General features: G+C 43.6%; 1 protein-coding gene across 1 annotated transcript in view; it reads right to left on the reverse strand.

Annotated features, from left to right (window-relative positions):
* ACSL5 (acyl-CoA synthetase long chain family member 5) overlaps nt 1–23,677 on the reverse strand; it is a 92,763-nt gene extending 69,086 nt beyond the window's left edge. Inside the window, exon 1 of the mRNA XM_089653083.1 lies at nt 23,534–23,677. The gene's annotated coding sequence lies outside the window, so the exon portion shown is untranslated. The remainder of the gene's footprint in view (nt 1–23,533) is intronic.
* Nucleotides 23,678–24,243: the final 566 nt, after the last annotated feature.

The following is a 24,243-nucleotide window of genomic DNA, read 5'->3' on the forward strand; positions in this document are numbered from 1 at the left end:
TCGCAAACTGTTGTCTCTTGGAAACGGATTCCAAGAAAGACTGCTGACGGAATCCGTGAAGAGGAGTAGCAGGAGAAGGAGCATCTGAACGAGCGACAACTCCCCTCAGCAGAGGTGTTGGAGCCTTGACTGGCTGATGGAGGGCGATTGACGTCAGGTGACGGAGCAAGTAACGGAGCGGGTGATGGAGCGGGGGCTGGGGCGGGCAGAACCGCCGTATCTTTATCATGGTTTTCCCAGGCCACCAAATGGCGACGCTGCATATGCTGCCGCAACGCTGTAGTCCCAACATGGGCCCCCTGGCCACGCTTGACTTTCTGGCCACATAGTCGACATACGGCTACGTTTACTTCCTCGGGCGGCTTGACAAAAAATTGCCACACCGCCGAGTAGGAAACTTTGCCCCCGATACTCCTCACTGGCTGACTGCTGCTTCCTCCGTGCACACCGGCACCACTACTGGCCGTGGTGGTAGGCTGCAGTGGAGCTGGTGCTCTACTCCGTGGCCGTTTGGCTCCACTGACACTGCTGCGACCCTGCTGCTGTCTCCTGGGCAACCCACCGACTGTTTGCTGCCACCCTCTTCTCCTGATGATGCGGAAGAAATTGCCTGATGACGACGAGGCTGCCAAGTGCGATCAACCTCCTCATCATCAAGTAGGGTCTCCGCCTCACTACTAGCCCCCTCGGCTGCGTCTGGGTCAGGAGACAGACCTGTCTCTAGACCGGCTACCGAGCCACTCTCCTCGCCACTACTTCTTCGCCTGGCTGCTGAAAAGGCGGATGTCTCCCCCCGTTCCTGACCGCCCTCTGTTAGCTCTTCCTCACTGTACAGTGGGGCTGAGCCCACAGCATGCGATACTTCGCTTGGTGAGGGAACACCAAAGGACAGGGGCAGGTAGAGGACACGTGATTTCAGTGGGCTTGGTCCCGGGCCATGCCAACTAACGGTTGTGTCTGACGTACCCACCGACCGTTGGCTGTAGGTGTCAGAGGTGACCTGGGAAGAGGAAGACGACCGAGCCAACCAATCGACGACGGCAGGGTTGTCGGTGGAGACACGACCGCTGGATGACACCGGGAGCACTGGCCTCTGGCTGCGAATAGTGCTGCCTCGACCCCTTCCTCTGCTGCCACGTCTGATCGCTCCTAAAACATTGCCTCCTCTGCCACTCCTCTGCATGTTGTCTGACATACTCTTTAATTCAACGATTCTGTGTCCCTGAGTAACAATTCTGTGTCCCTGAGTAACAATTCTGTGTCTGTCCCTGAGTAACAATTCTGTGGCCCTAAGTAACGGTTCTGTGGCCCTCAGTAACAATTCTGTGTCCCTGAGTAACAATTCTGTGTCTGTCCCTGAGTAACAATTATGTGGCCCTAAGTAACGGTTCTGTGGCCCTCAGTAACAATTCTGTGTCCCTGATTAACGTTTATGTGGCCCTAAGTAACGGTTCTGTGGCTCTCAGTAACAATTCTGTGTCCCTGAGTAACAATTCTGTGTCTGTCCGAGTAACAATTCTGTGGCCCTAAGTAACAGTTCTGTGGCCCTCAGTAACAATTCTGTGTCCCTGAGTAACCTTTCTGTGGCCCTAAGTAACAGTTCTGTGGCCCTCAGTAACAATTCTGTGTCCCTGAGTAACAATTCTGTGGCCCTAAGTAACAGTTCTGTGGCCCTCAGTAACAATTCTGTGTCCCTGAGTAACAATTCTGTGGCCCTAAGTAACGGTTCTGTGGCCCTCAGTAACAATTCTGTGTCCCTGAGTAACAATTCTGTGTCTGTCCGAGTAACAATTCTGTGGCCCTAAGTAACAGTTCTGTGGCCCTCAGTAACAATTCTGTGTCCCTAAGTAACAAATCTGTGGCCCTAAGTAACGGTTCTGTGGCCCTCAGTAACAATTCTGTGTCCCTAAGTAACAATTCTGTGGCCCTAAGTAACGGTTCTGTGGCCCTCAGTAACAATTCTGTGTCCCTCAGTAACAATTCTGTGTCTGTCCCTGAGTAACAATTATGTGGCCCTAAGTAACGGTTATGTGGCCCTCAGTAACAATTCTGTGTCCCTGAGTAACGTTTCTGTGGCCCTAAGTAACGGTTCTGTGGCCCTCAGTAACAATTCTGTGTCCCTGAGTAACAATTCTGTGTCTGTCCCTGAGTAACAATTCTGTGGCCCTAAGTAACGGTTCTGTGGCCCTCAGTAACAATTCTGTGTCCCTGAGTAACGTTTCTGTGGCCCTAAGTAACAATTCTGTGGCCCTCAGTAACAATTCTGTGTCTGTCCCTGAGTAACAATTCTGTGGCCCTAACTAACAGTTCTGTGGCCCTCAGTAACAATTCTGTGTCCCTGAGTAACGTTTCTGTGGCCCTAAGTAACAATTCTCTGGCACTCAGTAACAATTCTGTCTGTCCCTGAGTAACAATTCTGTGGCCCTAAGTAACAATTCTGTTGCCCTCAGTAACAATTCTGTGTCCCTGATTAACGTTTCTGTGGCCCTCAGTAACAATTCTGTGTCCCTCAGTAACAATTCTGTGTCTTTCCCTGAGTAACAATTCTGTGGCCCTAAGTAACGGTTCTGTGGCCCTCAGTAACAATTCTGTGTCCCTGAATAACAATTCTGTGGCCCTAAGTAACGGTTCTGTGGCCCTCAGTAACAATTCTGTGTCCCTGAGTAACAATTCTGTGGCCCTAAGTAACGGTTCTGTGGCCCTCAGTAACAATTCTGTGTCCCTGAGTTACAATTTTGTGGCCCTAAGTAACGGTTCTGTGGCCCTCAGTAACAATTCTGTGTCCCTGAGTAACAATTCTGTGGCCCTAAGTAACGGTTGTGGCCCTCAGTAACAATTCTGTGTCCCTCAGTAACAATTCTGTGTCTGTCCCTGAGTAACAATTATGTGGCCCTAAGTAACGGTTATGTGGCCCTCAGTAACAATTCTGTGTCCCTGAGTAACGTTTCTGTGGCCCTAAGTAACGGTTCTGTGGCCCTCAGTAACAATTCTGTGTCCCTGAGTAACAATTCTGTGTCTGTCCCTGAGTAACAATTCTGTGGCCCTAAGTAACGGTTCTGTGGCCCTCAGTAACAATTCTGTGTCCCTGAGTAACGTTTCTGTGGCCCTAAGTAACAATTCTGTGGCCCTCAGTAACAATTCTGTGTCTGTCCCTGAGTAACAATTCTGTGGCCCTAAGTAACAATTCTGTGGCCCTCAGTAACAATTCTGTGTCCCTGATTAACGTTTCTGTGGCCCTCAGTAACAATTCTGTGTCCCTCAGTAACAATTCTGTGTCTGTCCCTGAGTAACAATTATGTGGCCCTAAGTAACGGTTCTGTGGCCCTCAGTAACAATTCTGTGTCCCTGAGTAACAATTCTGTGGCCCTAAGTAACGGTTGTGGCCCTCAGTAACAATTCTGTGTCCCTCAGTAACAATTCTGTGTCTGTCCCTGAGTAACAATTGTGTGGCCCTAAGTAACGGTTATGTGGCCCTCAGTAACAATTCTGTGTCCCTGAGTAACGTTTCTGTGGCCCTAAGTAACGGTTCTGTGGCCCTCAGTAACAATTCTGTGTCCCTGAGTAACAATTCTGTGTCTGTCCCTGAGTAACAATTCTGTGGCCCTAAGTAACGGTTCTGTGGCCCTCAGTAACAATTCTGTGTCCCTGAGTAACGTTTCTGTGGCCCTAAGTAACAATTCTGTGGCCCTCAGTAACAATTCTGTGTCTGTCCCTGAGTAACAATTCTGTGGCCCTAACTAACGTTTCTGTGGCCCTAAGTAACAGTTCTGTGGCCCTCAGTAACAATTCTGTGTCCCTGAGTAACGTTTCTGTGGCCCTAAGTAACAATTCTCTGGCACTTAGTAACAATTCTGTCTGTCCCTGAGTAACAATTCTGTGGCCCTAAGTAACAATTCTGTGGCCCTCAGTAACAATTCTGTGTCTGTCCCTGAGTAACAATTCTGTGGCCCTAACTAACGTTTCTGTGGCCCTAAGTAACAGTTCTGTGGCCCTCAGTAACAATTCTGTGTCTGTCCCTGAGTAACAATTCTGTGGCCCTAACTAACATTTCTGTGGCCCTCAGTAACAGTTCTGTGGCCCTCAGTAACAATTCTGTGTCTGTCCCTGAGTAACAATTCTGTGGCCCTAACTAACGTTTCTGTGGCCCTAAGTAACAATTCTCTGGCACTCAGTAACAATTCTGTCTGTCCCTGAGTAACAATTCTGTGGCCCTAATAACGTTTCTGTGGCCCTAAGTAACAGTTCTGTGGCCCTCAGTAACAATTCTGTGTCTGTCCCTGAGTAACAATTCTGTGGCCCTAACTAACGTTTCTGTGGCCCTAAGTAACAATTCTCTGGCACTCAGTAACAATTCTGTCTGTCCCTGAGTAACAATTCTGTGGCCCTAACTAGCGTTTCTTTGGCCCTAAGTAACGATTCTGTGGCCCTCATTAACAATTCTGTGTCCCTGAGTAATGCTTCTCTGTCCCTAAGTAACGTTTCTCTGTCCCCAAGTAACGTTTCTGTGGCCCTAACTCTGTCCCTAATACAGAGCGGTCTGCCTCTCTTGAATGACTGGAGGCAAATGAAGAATTCTAAAATGGCCGCTATTTATAGCTCGACCATTACACAGTGCTGGCTGCCTGGCTGCTGATTGGCTAATGCGATCACATGTCATTAAGGAATGCATTATGGGTCAGCGCGCCTTGTCTGCGCCCCTTCCCAGACATCCCCGCTCCGTCGCCGCACATGTCCGCCGCCATTTTAGGAATAATTTCGATTCGCGCGTCCGAAGTAGGCTATTTTTCGGATTCGGCACGAATCGAAAATTTTCCAATATTCGACTCGAATTCCACTTCGCCTACTTCGATTCGCTCATCTCTAGGTATAATATTTAGGAATAACTCACTGAAATCTGTCTGAACAAGAGTCTAGTAAACATCCCGGGTATGATAAAATTTGAAACACAAAATCATAAATTATAATTTAATAAATAATCATAAAAAATAATAATATAATAATAATACATTTAATTCAATAACATAATCAAACCAAAAACACTGAAATGTGAAATACAGCGCCAAGTTCGCACATCGCTGAGCTCAGTCACAGAATCGTTTTCAGTGTCTGATGAGGAATTTCCCCCACGAATCATTATCACTCAATTCTGCAAGTGGTTCTGATTTACTATCGCTGTTCTCTAGCCGGTCTAAAACTGCTTTTGACCTAAAGGGACGCTTTTTGGACGCCATTGACGTTTCTCAGTTTCCAGCCAGAAAGAACAGTAAAAATGCAGGCAGGGCACAGGACAAAGCACTCGGGACAAAATGTATGTGAAATGGTTTGAAACAGCAATGTTTTACTATGTAAAATTCATTTTGAAAAAAAATGACTTTTTTAAAATTTTCAAATTTCCCACCGCCGGTGGCGCCCGTACGTCCCGACGTCACAGGGACCGGAACACAGAAGCCGGATGCCGGCATCAGGAGATGGCTGGGGATGCTGCAGGGGACACATCGCGGGAGCCAAGGACAAGGTAAGTGCTGGAGGGACTCCCTATGCAGCGCCGCATGGTAAGCCCGAGTGTAGCTCTTTTGGTACAGAAACTTTACCCCGAGCTACACTCGGGAATACCGCCAGGGAGGTTAAGGTGGTAAATAATCTGACTTACTCTAGGTTCACACCTAAGTGTTTTCTGCAGCGTTTTGCAGAAACGCAGTACAGTCCATTTAACATGATTTCCTATAGGACTTGTTCACATCTCAGTGTTTTCACTCGGTGCATTTTTGGAAAGGGTCAGGGACTTTTTGAACGCAAATAGTTGCATTTTTGGTTCTATATACTTCAATGGAAACACTGAAGAAAAGCATGTATTGCAATTTTGCTGCCTTTTGCATTTTAAATCTGTCTAGCAACAAGAAAAAAACATTTAAAAAACATGCAAAAAGCATAAAAAATGTGGCAAAAACACATAAAAATGCAGAAACAGATCAAACCAGTGAACCTAGCCTTAGGTCTTTATCTGCATTAAATCAGCCTCAGAACCTGTGTAATTAATACTGTATATGTTCTGTTTTAAAGGGATGAGGTGGCAATCCTAACTGGAAGGAATCTAGGAATTTTCTCCAGAAAACGTGCCTTAACTTTATGCTTATGTATAAGTCTAGGTCAACTTTAACCACTTATCAATTTTTTGCACAGATGTTAAAAATCTGCATTTTTTTGTAGAAATGACTGTACCCCCCTCCCAATATAAATAAATAAATATGTATATGTGTCCGTTTACATCAGCTGAAATCAAATCCGAAAAGAGACAGATGGGGATCCAATTCTGGTTCTGTCCGCCTGATCTGGTCGGATGGAAATGGAGAGGTGGTCCATTTTCATCTGCCTGCCCATTGAGGAGAGTGAGCTGCTCTGTGGAGTGGACACAGACCTGTCATCCGCTTGCTCAGTGGGGATCAGCGGAAAGATCCCCTGGTGAGCAGGCGAATCCACTAAACGGGTCCTCCTTAAAGCTGGTACCAAGCTCACAGCTGCAGCCTAACCACTTGTGTACCATGTGGTTTAAAAAATATAATTAAAAAAAATATATGTATACATATATACTTATTGCCAAAAGTTTTGGTCGGACTGGCTGCCTTTACACGCACATGAGCTTTAATGGCATCCCAGTCTTAGTCCGTAGGGTTCAATATTGAGTTGACCCCACCCTTTGCAGCTATAACAGCTTCAACTCTTCTGGGAAGGCCGTCCACAAGGTTTAGGAGGGTGTCTATGGGAAGGTTGGACCATTCTTCCAGAAGTGCATTTGTGAGGTCAGGCACTGATGTCGGGGGAGAAGGTCTGGGTCACAGTCTCTGCTCTAATTCATCCCATAGGTGTTCTATTGGGTTGAGGTCAGGACTCTGTGCAGGCCAGTCAAGTTCCGCCACCCCAAACTCGCTCATCCATGTCTTTATGGACCTTGCTTTGTGCACTGGTGCGCAGTCATGTTGTAACAGGAAGGGGTCATCCTCAAACTGTTCCCACAAAGTTGCGAGCATGAAATTGTCCAAAATGTCTTGGTATGCTGAGGCCTTAAGAGTTCCCTTCACTGGACCTAGGGGGCCAAGCCCAACCCCTGAAAAACAACCCCACACCATAATCCCCCTCCACCAAACTTTACACTTGGCACAATGCAGTCAAGCAAGTACCTTTCACCTGGCAACTGCCAAACCCAGACATGTCCATCGGATTGCCAGAAGTTTGATTCCTCACCCCAGAGAACATGTCTCCACTGCAGTGGCGGCATGCTTTACACCACGGCATCCGAGGATTTGCATTGCATTTGGTGATATAAGGCTTGCATGCAGCTGCTCGGCCATGGAAACCCATTCCATATAGCTCTCTACACACTGTTGTTGTGCTAATCTGAAGGTCACACGAAGTTTGGAGGTCTTTGGGACTATGGGAAGTTTTGACCATTCTTTCAGAAGCACATTTTTGAGGTCAGGCACTGATGTTGGTCGAGAAAGCCTGGCTCGCAGTCTCCGCTCTAATTCATCCCAAAGGTGTTCTATCAGGTTGAGGTCAGTCCGCCCCAGACTCTAACTAATCCCAAAGGTGTTCTATTGGGTTGAGGTCAGGACTCTGTGCAGGACAGTCAAGTTCCTCCACCCCAAACTCACTCATCCATGTCTTTATGGACCTTGCTTTGTGCACTGGTGTGCAGTCATGTTGGAACAGGAAGGGGCCATCCCCAAACTCTTCCCACAAAGTTGGGAGCATGAAATTGTCCAAAATTTGTTGGTATGCTGACGCCTTAAGAATTCCCTTAACTAGAACTAGGGGGCCAAGCCCAACCCTGAAAAACAATCCCACACCATAATCCCCCTCCACCAAACTTTACACTTGGCACACTGTTATTCTGGCAACCACCAAACCCAGACACGTCCATCAGATTGCCAGAGAAGTGTGATTGGTCACTCCAGAGAACACGTCTCCACTGCTCTAGAGTCCAGTGGCGGCGTGCTTTACACCACGGCATCCGACGCTTTGCATTGCACTTGGTGATGTAAGGCTTGGATGCAGCTGCTCGGCCATGGAAACCCATTCCATGAAGCTCTCTATGCACTGTTGTTGTGCTAATCTGAAGGCCACATGAAGTTTGGAGGTCTTTAGCTATTGACTCTGCAGACAGTTGGTGACTTCTGCGCACTGTGCTCTTCAGCATGCGCTGACCCCGCTCTTTCATTTTACGTGGCCTACCACTTGGTGGCTGAGTTGCTGTTGTTCCCAGTTGCTTCCACTTTGTTATAATAAAGACATGCTGGTAGGTGAATTGGATCCTGTCTAAATTGTCCCTAGTATGTGTATGTATGAATGTAAGATAGGAACCTTAGATTGTACACCCCTTGAGGGTTAGGGAGTGATGTGAATGTACAATATATAAATTGACGGCGTTATATACGTACCTGTCATAAATAAAAATAAAATAATAAATAATAGCATTAACAGTTGGCCGTGGAATAATTAGTAGCCAGGAAATGTCACGGATGGACTTATTGCACAGATGACAACCTATCACGGGCCCACGCTTGGAGTCACTGAGCTCCTGAGAGCGACCCATTCTTTCACAAATGTTTGTAGAAGCAGCCTGCATGCCTAGGGGCTTGATTGTATACACCTGTGTCCATGGAGGGGATTGGAACACCTGAATCCAATGATTTGGAGGGCTGGCCAATACTTTTGGCAATATAGTGTATGTTCCAAGCATCAACTACTCTTTCAGTAAAATACTTTCTAAGGTTAGTTCAGGGGCGGACTGACAACTCATGGGGCCCCCGGGCAATAGGGGATCATGGGGCCCCTGTGTCCTTGCCCAAACTCAAAAAAGCCTATGAAAAAGGTACCAGGGGCATCTCATGGGGCCCCCTACTGACCCCAGTCAGTCCGCCCCTGGGTTAGTTTTGAAATGTGATGTATTTCTGGATGTATAACTGGATGGACTTTTGTCTTTGTTCAGCCAGACTAACTATGTAACTATATATTTCACTGATCTGCATATAACTATTAGAGGAAATATTTACAGTATGTAACTAAACACAATAATCAAAATATAGAACATCAATGAAGTTAAAATGTAAAAATGATATAAATCTATGACTTTTAGGTAAATGTAATAATCATAATTCAAAATACAAGTGTCCTGAAGACAGTCTATAGTTTCCCTATCAGCAAAGTTCATTGACCATGTCGTTGTGTTTGCATCCTTAGCTATGAGAGACAGGAGAAGGTGATGAAAGGTTTGTGTGTGAAAGGGCAGGAGTACAATAGCTGAGCTCCAGGAATGAATGACGGCTGATCTTTGTGTGGATGTCATCACAAAACGAGGATAAGGGCTTATCAGTCTCATTCCTGAGTAAATCAGATATCTCTCCAATGACTTTGGCAATCATGGAATGATTTGCCAGTTGTAACCTCAACATCTCCAATTAGTTTAAGTGGACCTGTCAGTCTACAAGTCTACATGACAACATTTCTGACATGTCACAATATACAGCAACAGTATAATTTTTTTAAAGTGGCACATTTTATGATTAAAAAAAAGTCACCCTTGTGTTCCAGTCCAGTGCCTAGCCTGGGATGATGTCATCAGTCTGCTGCAGGCAGGAGGAAGCATTTCCTCAGTCTCCACTCCCTCAGTTTTAAGACTTCATGCACATGGAAAGTTTTTTGTCCCCCCTGGACACCCATGCTCCAGGGGAGGGAAAAGTAGCATTAAAAACTCACCTAAAGCTGAAATTTTCAAATGCGTTTCGGTGCCACAAATGCTTGGGCGTTCATTCATTCCTTTGGCCAGAATATTAATTTAATAAATGCGCCTAGCACTTAAGTGCATTTAGAAGCATTTACAGGTGTGTAGATGCGTCAGGCATCTTTTTTTTCCAGCAAAATGCTCCTCTCCTGAGTATGCTAGCCCTGTTTTTTTTCTGCCTTCAAACTCTCCAAACACATTTCTTTTTCGTTTATATTTCCCACATGACTCTCCCATGACTCTTGTTGATTTTTCAAAAAATTTCCAACATGCCCGATCACTCACATTCGATGGTAACATGAAAATCGGCTGTTTCTGTGACCCACTAATGATGTGAAATTTGAACAAAAATTCTTAGAATAGATTTTGTAAAGAAAATTATTTTGGAATTCAACTTCAGTTGGGCTTTAATATGGAAAAATAAATGCATGTGTGTAATGCAGGCCATACATGGGTCGAATTCCGGACAAATTTTTTTTAGAAAATCAGAAATTTTGTGCATTTTGTAATCCGATGATGCCTCCATTGATTTTGAAATTCAACCAACCGAGCCTTTAATTTCACCTCATGTTGCTACAGAAAAGAATTTTCTTTCCAGGTCCCAGCTCACGCTCGTTTCTTTTTTGATTACATGTCTTGCACGACTCTTCCATCATTGATTAGAAATTCGTTTGTTTTTCAAAAAATTTCCAACTTGCCCGATCACTCAAATTTCATGGTCACAAGACCTCTTTTAGTAATAAATCTTTCTTTCTGAAAGTGTTAAACTGTTTCTATGTGCAATTCATGAATTCCTGCCTTTGAAGAGACGCTACTGTGTTTGTTTAATCCTCTGCCCAATCGGCCTGCGGTGACCGTATTGGACAGGCGACTTTTCAATCATTATAGTGTATATTTGATAACGGGAGTTTCCCAGTCTCCGACAAAAGTGATGGTGGCAGTGAAGGGTTAGTTGCATAATTGACCTGACCCAGTAACAAGCGCATTCAGGCTGCAGGCACCGATTGTAGCCCATTAGCTGGACAATCGCTGTGCAGGGTGCAGCTGGGTGGGGCCTTGTTACACACATCACACTGCGGTTTTAGATTGGCCGGTCCTTTGGTCACGAGTTTGGTGAGAAGGTCTGGGGTCTGACGCTGCGGGCGTGACGTATTACTGTTATTCGCGGTCGTGCGATTGTCGCATGTTGGTGGCGGCGACCGTGCGATCATCAACATATGGTCACAAGAAAAAATCGTCCATTTCTGTGGTCCACCAATGGTGCGAAATTCGAAGGAAAATTCTTTCTGATTTCGACCCGTGTATGGCCGACTTAAATGTTACATTTTGCCAGTTTTCTTTATTTAGCTCTTTTAGGCCTCTTGTATGTTTCTAGGTATTCAGGCTTTTTATTTTTTTTTCTGACCTAACTGCAGTCCGTTGTTTTTAATGGGCGTGTACACACAGGAGCGTAAACTTGCATTATGTATAGATCAATAGAAAAAAAAAATCTGCCTTGCTAAGCAGTATTTTATGCCCGAATGCATGTAAAAGCACATAAATGCGCACATACGTGTACATTAAAAAAACAGTTAGAAGCGTTTTTAATCTTGGGTACATGTACGCGTACTTACACACATATACAGTACATATGTCTATACAGCCCATTGTCACTTTTTTTACACAGGATCATTCAGCCAGGAATATTTGGTGTTCATACATCAGTACTGTGTGCAAGAACCCGTACAGTGTGTAATGGGATTGTGAGATTACCGCTCATATAGTAAGCACCCCATTGGCCCCTCTGCCCAGGTACAAGGTGTCCCGGACAGTCGGCATTTCCAAGAAGCTGAGACTAGGTGATCAGACGTTTTATTGTATACTCTACAGATGACCTTGACCATATGGAAAGTCTGGACTAACATGGGCCAGGAGCCAGGTAATGCTGGAGTGTAAATATCAACCTTGGCTCCCGAACAAAGGTGACTTTTATGGCCAGGCGCATTCAAAGGTCCTTTATAATATCGCATGGATGGCAATTATCTGTATGTCGCATTCACTGTACTCAATGGATGTTTCTTCTGCTCTGTAATAAAATAGAAAATCACCTGTGCCCAGCAGTGCCACCCACCTGTGCCCAGCAGTGCCACCCATCAGTGCTGTCCAGCAGTGCCGCCTATCAGTGCCCATAAGGGGCACCTATCAGTGCAGCATCACCAGTGCCAGCTCATCAGTGCTGCCTATCAGTGCCTCCTATAAGTGCCCATCAGTGCTGTCTAGCAGTGCCGCCTATCAGTGCCCATCAGTGGCACCTATCAGTGCAGCATCATCAGTGCCAGCTCATCAGTGCTGCCTATCAGTGCCTCCTATAAGTGCCCATCAGTGCTGTCTAGCAGTGCCGCCTATCAGTGCCCTATAAGTGCCCATCAGTGCTGCCTCATCAATGCACATCAGTGAAGTAGAAATGACCTGTTTCCAAAATTTTATAATAGAAACAAAGAAAAACTGTTTTTTCCCCCAAATTTTTTGTAGCACAAAAAATAAAACCCCCAGCAGCGATTAAATATCACAAAAAGAAAGCTCTATTTGTGTGAAAAAAAAGTATAAAAATTTAATATGGGTACAGTGTTGCATGACCGCGCAATTGTCATTCAATGTGCGACAGTGCTGAAAGCTGAAAATTGACCTGGGCAGGAAGGGGTATAAGTGCCCTGTAGGCAAGAGGTGGCCATTGCGAGTAAAAATTGTTCTAGCATCAGTGGGAGTAAACAATGCATCTTAGGTATTGGGGGGAGGAATAGTGCCCCATCGCTGGTGTTAGTGGCGGGAATAGTACCTCATTGTTGGTGTTAGTGGAAGGAACAGTGCCCAATCGTTGTCAGTGGGAGAAATAGTACTTGATTGTTGGTATCAGTGAAAGGAATAGTGCCCCATCTTTGGTGTTAGTGGGAGGGATAGTACCCCATTTTTGGTGTCAGTGGAAGAAATAGTGCTCCATTGTTGATGTCAATGGGAGGAGTAGTGCCCCATCTTTGGTGTCAGTGGGAGTAATAATGCCCCATTGTTGGTGTTAGTGGGAGGAATTGTACCCCATAATTGGTGTCAGTGGGAGTAATAATGCCCCATTGTTGGTGTTAGTGGGAGGAATTGTACCCCATCATTGGTGTCAGTGGGAGTAATAATGCCCCATTGTTGGTGTTAGTGGGAGGAATTGTACCCCATCATTGGTGTCAGTGGGAGTAATAATGCCCTATTGTTGGTGTCAATGGTAGAAATAGTGCCTTATTGTTTATGTCAGTAGCAGGAATTATGCTCCATTGTAGGTGTCCGTGGGAGGAACAGTGTCTTGTATTAGTATGAGGAAAAGTGCCCCAAGGGCTGGATAAAGGAATGCAAAGGGTTGCATCCAGCCTTCAAGACTCAGTTTGTAGACCACTGCTCTAGGGTATTGGAGAGAGGATATATACGTACCTGATTCTCTGATCCTCCCAGCAGTCTTGAGTTGTGGACTGTTCCTGACATAATCATGCCCAAAGCAGGCTCCATAGATCAGGAACAGTCCACGCCTGCACCATGGGAGAGCACCATTTTCTGGTGGAAAGAAGAATCGGGTGAGTATAAGCTTTCTCCTCACCCCCAGACAAAATGAGCAGTTGACCTGTGCAGTGTGGACACAGCCGACTACATGGGAATTTTTTTTTTTGCCTGGAGTTGGGCTTTAAGAGCTGAAGGTACTTTCTGAGGCAGGGTCAGTGAACTTTACTGAATCCCAACCAACCCCATTGAATTTAATGGGAGACGAATGTTACATATAGTTACATGGTAGATTGAATAAAGACACTAGTCCATCCAGTTCAACCAGTTCAACCTGTGTGTATGTAACTATGTCACTACCATTTCCCATATCCCTGTATATTGTGTTCACTAAGACGCCCATCTAAAAAATTTTCAAATATTGACACCACCAACTGTGGAAGGGAGTTCCACATCCTTACCGCTTTAACAGTAAAAAAACCCATGCAGTTTAAGGTTAAATTGTCCAGCTTCATTGAATGGTCATGTGTCTTCTTGAGTGACCTGAGACTGAATAGTTTCCTCTTATGCTAAGATCCCCATTAATTAGATTTTGTATAATAAAGTAAGACATTAAAAAAGTAATGGCTATTCTCTAGGTTCAAAGGCAAGGGAGTGGCAAACAAATAGTATAAGGGGTGGGCACTGCTTTGGAGGACATGTACCAAAGCAAATTCTCCTCCCCCCCCCAAAAAAAATTATTTTTTGGTGGGGAGCAGGGATTTTAATAATGCTTAAACTGAAACATGAAAAAAAGTCAGATTCCTTTAACCGGTTCCCCGCCGCCGTATAGCAGAACTACTGCTACAGAGCTGCGCAAAATCATGTACACATCACAATACATGATTTTGCATTTGTGGGTAGGAGGCACACGCACGCTGCCCTACCCATGCCGCCATCGGTGGCTACAGCTGTCAATCACCGGGTCCCGGCCAGGGATGCCCCGCCAGCACCTGACAATCGCTGAGGAACTGAGAGGGGATAGGTCTGTGTGTAACAATACAGATCTCATCTTCTGTCAGCGCCACCATGCTGCTGTGTATTGCTCTGTATAGCATAGCAGAGCAATACAAAGTAGTATGTTTCCCTCATAAAACACACACAGCACACAGTTAACCCTTTGATCACCCCAGATGTTAACCCCTTCCTGCCCAGTGTCATAAGTACAGTGTCAGTGCTTTTTATTAGCACTGATCACTGTATCAGTGTCACTGGGGATGTCAGTGGCAGTTAGTCAGTCCCCCCCCCCCAAGTGTCAGAATGCCCGATGCAGTCCCTAAGTCCCGCTATAATTCTCTGATCGCTGCTGTTACTAGTACTGTATATAAAGAATAAAAAATTTTAATTCCAGTATATATACCGTCATTTTTAGATGCTATAACTTTCGTGTAAACCAATTAATTTACACGTATTGGGATTTTTTTTAGCAAAGACGTAGCAGAATACATTTTGGCCTAAATTTATGATGAAATTTTTTTTTTATTATTTTTTCTGAACATTTTTAATAGCAAAAAGTAAAAAATATTGTTTTTTTTTTTTAAATTGTTACACTTTTATGTTTATAGCGCAAAAAAATAAAAAATGCACAGGTGATCAAATACCACCAAAAGAAAGCTGTATTTGTGGGGAAAAAAGGATATACATTTCATTTGGGTGCTGCATTGCATGACCGCGCAATTGTCAGTTAAAGTAAAGCAGACTGTAACGCAAGACAATGGCCTGCTGAGGAAGGGGGGTAAATCCTCTGGAGGGCAAGTGGTTAGGGAAGGAACCACAAAAAGAAAAACAGCATTCATACCAAATCCTTATCCTTTATGAGGGTCTGGTATAGATGAAGGGCATTATTACAAAAACAAAAAAAAACCCAGAAATAGTGTGGGGTTTCCCCCAAATTCTATAGCAGACCATTCAGGTCTGGGTTTAAATTTTAAGGGAGAGTCCCTACAAAAAAAAGTACCTGGTCCCCATCCTGATGAAGACAAGGGCCTTTTCCCCACAACCCAGGCCCAGTGGTTATGGGTGTCTGCAGCCATAGGGCTTATAAGGGGACTTCGAGATACCTCCATAAGAATGAGTAAGGGGTACACAGTATCCTTAATCATGCAGGAAGAAAAAATGTAACCAGTGACAGTCCCATGATGTGCATCCATCAATGCAGATCCACGTCAATCACAATGAGCCTGCCGGAAGAAAACAATCGAGCTGACCGATCTGAGTCTCATATCATTGACCATATATGGCCATGACCATATTTGGTCAATGTCATGGCCCAATTATTTCATCAGTGTTGTCAGTGCTATAATGTGAAGTGAAAAAATGCTGCGCAACATAAACCAATGGTACAAACCATTATATAAACAAAAAACAAAGTGAAGAAATAAATATATATTAGAAGAAAAAATTGTAGAAAAAATATTAATTTTGAAATAAAAATATAGATATATGAATGAATATATATATATATATATATATATATATATATATATAAAACAAAAAACACACAAACAATAAAGAATATTTTAAGTATGAATCAAATAACAGTAATTAAAAAAATCAAAAAATCAAGTTTAATCAATAAAGTGTTCATTCAGTGAACCTTCATTTGGATAACGAAAAATATGTGCATCTGTCATCAATTCCCATGCAGAGACATCCTCCACCATATATCTGCTCATAAAAAGTTACAATTAAATGCTGTAGCCGCTAGTGCACACACCCCATGTCTCTGTGGGGCAAATTATACAATCAGAATGTGAAGTGAAAAAATGCTGCGCTACATAAACCAATGGTAAAAACCATTATATTACCAAAAAACCACACAAAAAATTAAAAATCAAAATATTTAAAGTGTGAATCAAAAGTCATTCAAAAAATCAAGTTCAATCAATAAAGTGTTCATTCAGTGAACCCTCCTTTGGATAACGAAAAATATGTGCATCTGTCATCAATTCCCGTGCAGAGATATCCTCCACCATATATCTGCTCACCTCACGCAGTGTGACCTCACATTATACAATGTTACGGTCTAACTGCACTATTGGTCCCATGAATAAAGCTGAATAAAGACTCCAAAGTAAGCTCCCTCCTGATGAGCGTCTTTGTATCAGCCGTATTCCTCACTAAAAAGAACTCAACATAGTGCTTTATCCTTATAAACTTTTTTCATCAATTAAAACCTATGAAATACTCTCACGTTCCGGAGGTGTATTTTGCACCAGGTATGATGAAGATCCCGTGATGTACTGATTAAACACTAGATGGCAGTATCATCTCAGCAGCAGAGTCCTGTACAAGCTCAAAACAGACACCATCTGTAATATAATGCAAGGCAAAGCACGGGCCACTTAATGAATGCTATTGTCTGCTGTAATGTCATTCCAAGAGCCGTTTGTAGAGTACTAAAAGCCGTTATCCTGATGAATGGCAACGCCATGATGTCATCCACACACTCCAATCCGACGCGTTTCGTCACTAGTCACGGTTCGTATCCCCTTGATAAAGACACGTGACTAATGGCGAAATGCATCAGAGAGGAGTGCAAATGACGTCACGGCGTTGCCATTCATCAGGATAGTGGCCTGTAGTACTCTACAAACGGCTCTTGGAATGACATTACAGCAGACAATAGCATTCATTAAGTGGGCCGTGCTTTGCCTTGTATTATATTATGGATGGTGTCTGTTTTGAGCTTGTACAGGACTCTGCTGCTGAGATGATACTGCCATCTAGTGTTTAATCAGTACATCACGGGATCTTCATCATACCTGGTGCAAAATACACCTCCGGAACGTGAGAATATTTCATATGTATTTATTGATGAATAAAAGTTTAAAAGGATAAAGCACTATGTTGAGTTACTTTTAGTGAGGAATACGGCTGATACAAAGACGCTCATCAGGAGGGAGCTTACTTTGGAGTCTTCATTCAGCAAGCTGATCTTCTGAGTCCATATGGGACCAAAAGTGCAGTTAGACCGTAACATTGTATACTGTGAGGTCACACTGCGTGAGATGAGCAGATATATGGTGGAGGATGTCTCTGCACGGGAATTGATGTTAGATGCACATATTTTTTGTTATCCAAAGGAGGGTTCACTGAATGAACACTTTATTGATTGAACTTGATTTTTTGAATGACTTTTATTTGATTCATACTTTAAATATTTTGATTTTAAATTTTTTGTGTGGTTTTTTGGTAATATAATGGTTTGTACCATTGATTCATGTAGCGCAGCATTTTTTCACTTCACATTCTGACTGTATAATTTGCCCCACAGAGACATGGGGTGTGTGCACTAGCGGCTACAGCATTTAATTGTAACTTTTTGTTTTTATTTCACCATAGTTAGCGCTTGAGTTATTCAATTTATCTAAGATGTCAGCGCTATCTCCGCCCCTTTTTTTTACATGGCTACACGGCATGTAGTAAATAAATGGGGTCAGGAGATATCACGAATTGCTATGAAAAATGGATGTGCTGACCCTGTCGCTTCCTCAAACTGGTAAACCCAAAACTAAAAATTGTAATATCTTGCAGCTTACCAATCACCAGTGTGGTGACTGCATTCGTTTTCTTTTTTTAGGCCTTTTTCCTCCTCTGTTTTTGCCTGGTGATCTGGTTAGTAACACACCTCCTGTATCAGAGCGCCCCCACTCTGGATGAAGGACCACAGTGGGCACCTTCTGACAGCAGCATTGTCAGTCTGGGGGGGAGGGTAGTGTTTGATGTACTAGCAGATTTTAATACACTAACAAATTGAAGCTAACACTTTATAAGCAGTTGTTTTCCTTTTTGGGTAAAGGTTTTATGTAAATAAATAAAAGCTGACCATTTTGAGCACCCTTGTCAGCCATAAATGGTTTGTCTGAACCCTCTAACCAGTGGCAGGACAAGATCACCCAACACCTAGGGGAAAAGAAGCCAATGTGTGGACCCCCTTTCATTGTGTGCGAGTTTAGGGGATGCTACACCCAACAGTCAAAATGCCTTGTATCAGAATGAGCCCACTGGTGCCCCCATCCATACAGTAAACCACTGTGCCCAGGGCAGCCGTCCCTCTCGCCCACCCCTTGTCCCGGCCCTGCCTCTAACTGCTACATCTGCAGGAGAATCAGACGTATTGGCAGTATCACCAGATGAAAATAAAGGAAAGAGACCCTTAAAATGAAAACTAATGCAGCCAACACATCTAAGATTTGGCATACTGCAATAAAATAAATGATTGCTTTTGGGATTCATACTGCTTTACCAACCATTGACAGAAAAGAAGCTGGCACATACAGCAGCAGTGAAAATACCATCATACATCACGTTCAGCTCCTGGCGAACAAGCAAAAATCCGGAATTGGAACTGAACCTTGAGCCCATCCCTACTTTTACCTTTCCCCTACCTGATGCACAGAATATAACTGGCTATTAATATTTATAAGTAAAAGCACCAGAGGTTGTTGATCCAGGTAATATCTGATTGCCCTAGTACAGCGGTCTCCAAACATTCTAAGCAAAGGGTCATTTTACTGTCCTTCAGACTTTAGGAGGCCAGATTATGGCCAGTGAGAGTAGAAAATGCCTCTGACTTAGTGGTCAGGGGGAGTAAAAAAATTACATACAGTATTTTTAGGAATAGTGCCCCCTCCTTGGTATTAGTAGGAAGAATAATCTCCATCTTTGGTGTCAGTGGGAGGAATGGCACCCCATCGTTGGTGTCAGTTGGAGGAATAGTGCCCCATTAGTGATGTCAGTGGGAGGAATAGAGTCCAATCATAGGTGTCAGTGGTAGGAATAATCCCCCTTTATTGGTATTTGGAGGAATAGTGTCCCATAATTGGTGTCATTTGGAGGAATAGTGTCCAATCATTGGTGACAGTGGTAGGAATAGTCCCCCATTATTTGTATTACTTGGAGGAATAGTGTCCCATCATTGGTATCATTTGGAGGTATAGTGCCCCATCATTCGTGTCAGTGGTAGGAATAGTGCTCCATCTATGGTGTCAGTAGAAGGAATAGTGCCCCATCATTGGTGTCAGTGGTAGGATTAGTACCCAATTATTGGTATTTTTTGGAGGAATAGTGCCCCATCATTGGTGTCAGTTGGAGGAATAATGCCCCATCATTAGTGTCAGTAGGAGGAATAATGCCCCATTATTGGTGTAAGTGGTAGGAATAGTCCCCCATTATTGGTATTATTTGGAGGTATAGTGCCCCATCATTGGTATCAGTACTAGGAATAGTCTCCCTTTATTGGTATTATTTGGAGGAATAGTGCCCCATCATTGGTGACAGTTGGAGGAATAGTGCCCAATCATTGGTGTCAGTGGTAGGAATAGTGCCCCATCTATGGTGTCAGTAGAAGGAATAGTTTAGTGTGTATTGCTAGAGAGGTGTTTTTTTTTTTTTTGAGAGAGTGCATGTGATCAGCACAGGGCCAATCAGCACTGTCCAGGCACAGGTCAGGGGTTCTGCCTCCTCCTAGAGCAGAAAGAAAACTCCTCCTACAAGCTTTAACTAGTGCTTGGCTGGACACTGATAGAAGTCACAAGACTGCTCTAACTGCTGATGAAAAAAGGTGTTTAGCAGTTTATATTTACTAAAATAATTACATTTCCATTTTATGTGTAGTGTGGGAGACCAGATATAGTGAATGCAGGGTCCGGGGAAAGCGGATATAGTGAATGCAGGAGGGTCCTGGGAGACCAGATATAGTGAATGCAGGGTCCTGGGAGACCAGATATAGTGAATGCAGGGTCCGGGAGACCAGATATAGTGACTGCAGGGTCTGGGGAGACCTGATATAGTGAATGCAGGGTCCGGGGAGACCAGGTATAGTGAATGCAGGGTCCGGGCAGACCAGATATAGTGAATGCAGGATCCTGGGAGACCAGATATGGTGAATGCAGGGTCCTGGGAGACCAGATATAGTCAATGTAGGGTCCAGGGAGACCAGATATAGTGAATGCAGGGTCCTAGGAGACCAGATATAGTGAATACAGGGTCCGGGCAGACCAGATATAGTAAATGCAGGGTCCTGGGAGACCAGATATGGTGAATGCAGGGTCCTGGGAGACCAGATATAGTGAATGCAGGGTCCTGGAAGACCAGATATAGTGAATGCAGGGTCCGGGGAGACCGGATATAGTGAATGCAGAGTCCAGGGAGACCAGATATAGAGAATGCAGGGTCCTGGGAGACCAGATATAGTGAATGCAGGGTCCGGGGAGACCGGATATATAGTGAATGCAGAGTCCGGGGAGACCAGATATAGTGAATGCAGGGTCCGGGGTGACCAGGTATAGTGAATGCAGGGTCCTAGGAGACCAGATATAGTGAATGCAGGGTCCGGGCAGACCAGATATAGTGAATGCAGGGTCCTGGGAGACCAGATATGGTGAATGCAGGGTCCTGGGAGACCAGATATAGTGAATGCAGGGTCTCGGGGAGACCAGATATAGTGAATGCAGAGTCCAGGGAGACCGGATATAGTGAATGCAGGGTCCGGGGAGACCGGATATAGTGAATGCAGAGTTCAGGGAGACCAGATATAGTGAATACAGGGTCCGGGGAGACCAGTTATAGTGAATACAGGGTACTGGGAGACCAGATATAGTGAATGCAGGGTCTGTGGAGACCAAATATAGTGAATGCAGGGTCCGGGGAGACCGGATATAGTGAATGCAGAGTCCAGGGAGACCGGATATAATGAATGCAGGGTCCGGGGAGACCAGATATAGTGAATGCAGGGTCCGGGGAGACCAGATATAGTGAATGCAGGGTCTGAGGAGACCAGATATAGTGAATGCAGGGTCCGGGGAGACCAGATATAGTGAATGCAGGGTCCGGGGAGACCAGATATAGTGAATGCAGGGTCCGAGGAGACCAGATATAGTGAATGCAGGGTCCGGGGAGACCAGATATAGTGAATGCAGGGTCCGGGGAGACCAGATATAGTGAATGCAGGGTCCGAGGAGACCAGATATAGTGAATGCAGGGTCTGGGGTTTAGTAACACTAAGCTGAAAATACACTATCCAATCAGATTGCATAATCTCCTTTAGATCTACCATTATCTATGTATTGCAAGAGCCTGCCTGATTGGCTATAAATTGAATTGATTGTTTAGGTGTGTCACCATTTTACATCTTGGCTCCAAGATTGTACGGATATTGCGGAGTATGATAGTGTATGGCCAGCTTAAGGCTTCATGGTTTAAGAAATGTGCATTTTGTTTTCAACAGACCACATTTTGCCCATAACTGACTGCCTGTCAGGTCTGATGTACAGATAAATACATATAAATATATGTATATATTCGCTAGTCTGCTGCAAAACCTCAACTGTAATGCATCCTGTTTTATAAGATATCATAGTGACAGGTTGACGTCTACCCAAAAGTGTCATTAGAGGTATATAAATGTATAATAATAATAATGTGTGACTGTGCTGGAATATTAGAGTGTAAGCTCTTCTGGTGCAGAAACTTATGGGACTGGCTCAGTGTTCTCTGTGCAGCACTGCGGTATATGTCAGAGCTATATAATTGTATTATATTATTATTATTACTATTATTAATATTAATATTATTATTTTTATTATTATTATTATTATTATTATTATTAATAATAATAATAATAATAATAATAATAATAATGTGTAACTGTTATAGATGCAGAGTGTAAGCTCCTTTAACGCAGAGACTGATGTGACCGGCTCAGTGTTGTCTGTAAAGCACTGGGGAATACTTTAGAGCTTTACAAATGTATAATAATAGTGTGTGACTGTGGTGGGACATTAGATTGTAAGCTTCTGTGGTGCGCAGACCGATATAAATGATTCAGTGTTGTACAGTACTGCAGAATATGTCAGAGCTATATAAATGTATAATAATAATGATATTAAAAATAACAGAGGGTGACTGTGGTGGGATATTGAAGTGTAAGCTCTTCTGGTGCAGAGACTGATTTGAATGACTCTGTTCTTTGTACAGCACTGTAGAATATGTCAGAGCTATATACTGTAAATGTACAATACGAATAATGTATGATACTATGGGAGAGATTGACTAACACTGGATCACTCAGAATCTGACGCAGTTGTGCATGGTAGCCAATCAGCTTCTATCCTCAGCTTGTTCAATTAAGCTTTGACAATAAAACCTGGAAGCTGATTGGTTTTTATGCAGAACTGCAGCAGATTTTGCACTCTCCAGTTTTAGTAAATCCCCCCCAGTGTGTGAGAGTGAGCTCTTCTGATATAGGGACTGATGTGACTGGTACAATGTTCCTTATACGATACTACAGAATACATCAGAGCTATATTATTAGTAGTGTATTAGTATTATTAGTAGTATAATATTAGTAGTGTCTGGCTGTGGGGTGACATTAGAGTGTAAGCTCTTCTGGTGCAGAGACTGACTTTTATGATGTTCCTTATACGGCACTGTCAGAGCTATATAAATGTATATTAATAATACTGTTTGGCTGTGGAGAGACCAGGGGTGGACTGACCATTTGGAAACTCGGGCACTGCCCGAGGGCCCGGGGTCAGTAGGGGGCCCCATGAGATGCCCCTGGTACCTTTTTCATAGGCTTTTTTGAGTTTGGGCAAGGACACAGGGGCCCCATGATCCCCTATTGCCCGGGGGCCCCATGAGTTGTCAGTCCACCCCTGGGAGAGACATTAGAGTGTAAGCTCTTCTGGTGCAGAGACTGATGTGACTTTTACAATGTTCCTTATACGACACTACAGAATATGGCAGAGCTATATAAATGTATATTAATAATGCTGTGTGGCTGTGGAGAGACATTAGAGTGTAAATTATTTGTTTATTTAAAAATTTTAAATCTTGCAAATATACAGCTTGTTATTAAAAACATATTTACATATATACAAAAAATAAAAACGAATATATATATATATATATATATATATATACATATATATATATATATATACATATATATACATACATACATACAAAAACAAAGAAGCTTACAACAGCAAATATCAGAAAAGAAAACTGCTTTTTTCTGAAAATAACATAAATAGAACTATATACATAGTTTTCATTAGAGTGTAAGCTCCTCTGGTGCAGAGATTGATGTGACTGGCTCATTGTTCTCTGTACAGCACTATGGAATATGTTAGAAAGATCTAAATGAAGAACACAAATACAAACAGTATTGCCCTATGGAGTGCAGGGACCACTTACCTCTCTGTCTCGTATCTAGTTGTCACCTGTCATTCAGGTACCTGGGGACCAGGTTATATCCACGACAAGTCCAATGGAGGGACTGTACTACGATCGTCCCAGGGATGGCTGTAATAAAGGCCTGGCATTGCACTTAGAGCCTAATCTTTGGACCTTCGCTGCAATAGGTACAAAGGTAGAAATCTTCATGTCTGAATGCCAGTGACAAGCTGTACATGACAGGAGAGTCACAGCTGAAACATAGGACCTTGCGCAACTCTTAAATAGCTTAAATATGCCAAAAAATTGCAAAGCTTTAACATCCAAAGAACCCCCCCTACCCCCCCCATTCCTGGCCAGCAAAGCTGCATGCTCAGATTAAGGGTCTAGTATGGATTTTGCAGTGGGTGAATTTTTTTGGGGGGGGGAGGGGGGGGACCCTTTGCAATTTTGCTTTTTCATTCTGGCTGTAGGATATACTATAGCAAAAGTGACATTTACAAAGAAAAGTATTATACATTTTCAATTGCTGGCAAATGACATTTCATTGGTGGCTTCTTATCCACTTCCCGTCCAGCAACATACTGGTTCATCACTGGATGGGAAGGGTGATATCTCGGTCATCGTTGAGATTTCATTTATTTCAGCCAGAGATTTCCTTCACTGTAAAAGTAATCCTAGCAGCATCTCGGTTTAATCAGATGCTTTGGAGACCACAGGAGATATCTAGG

Source organism: Staurois parvus, unplaced genomic scaffold (assembly GCF_062004578.1).
Source record: "Staurois parvus isolate SC_StPar_1 unplaced genomic scaffold, SC_StPar_1.0 ptg000697l, whole genome shotgun sequence".
Classification (NCBI taxonomy): Eukaryota; Metazoa; Chordata; class Amphibia; order Anura; family Ranidae; genus Staurois; species Staurois parvus.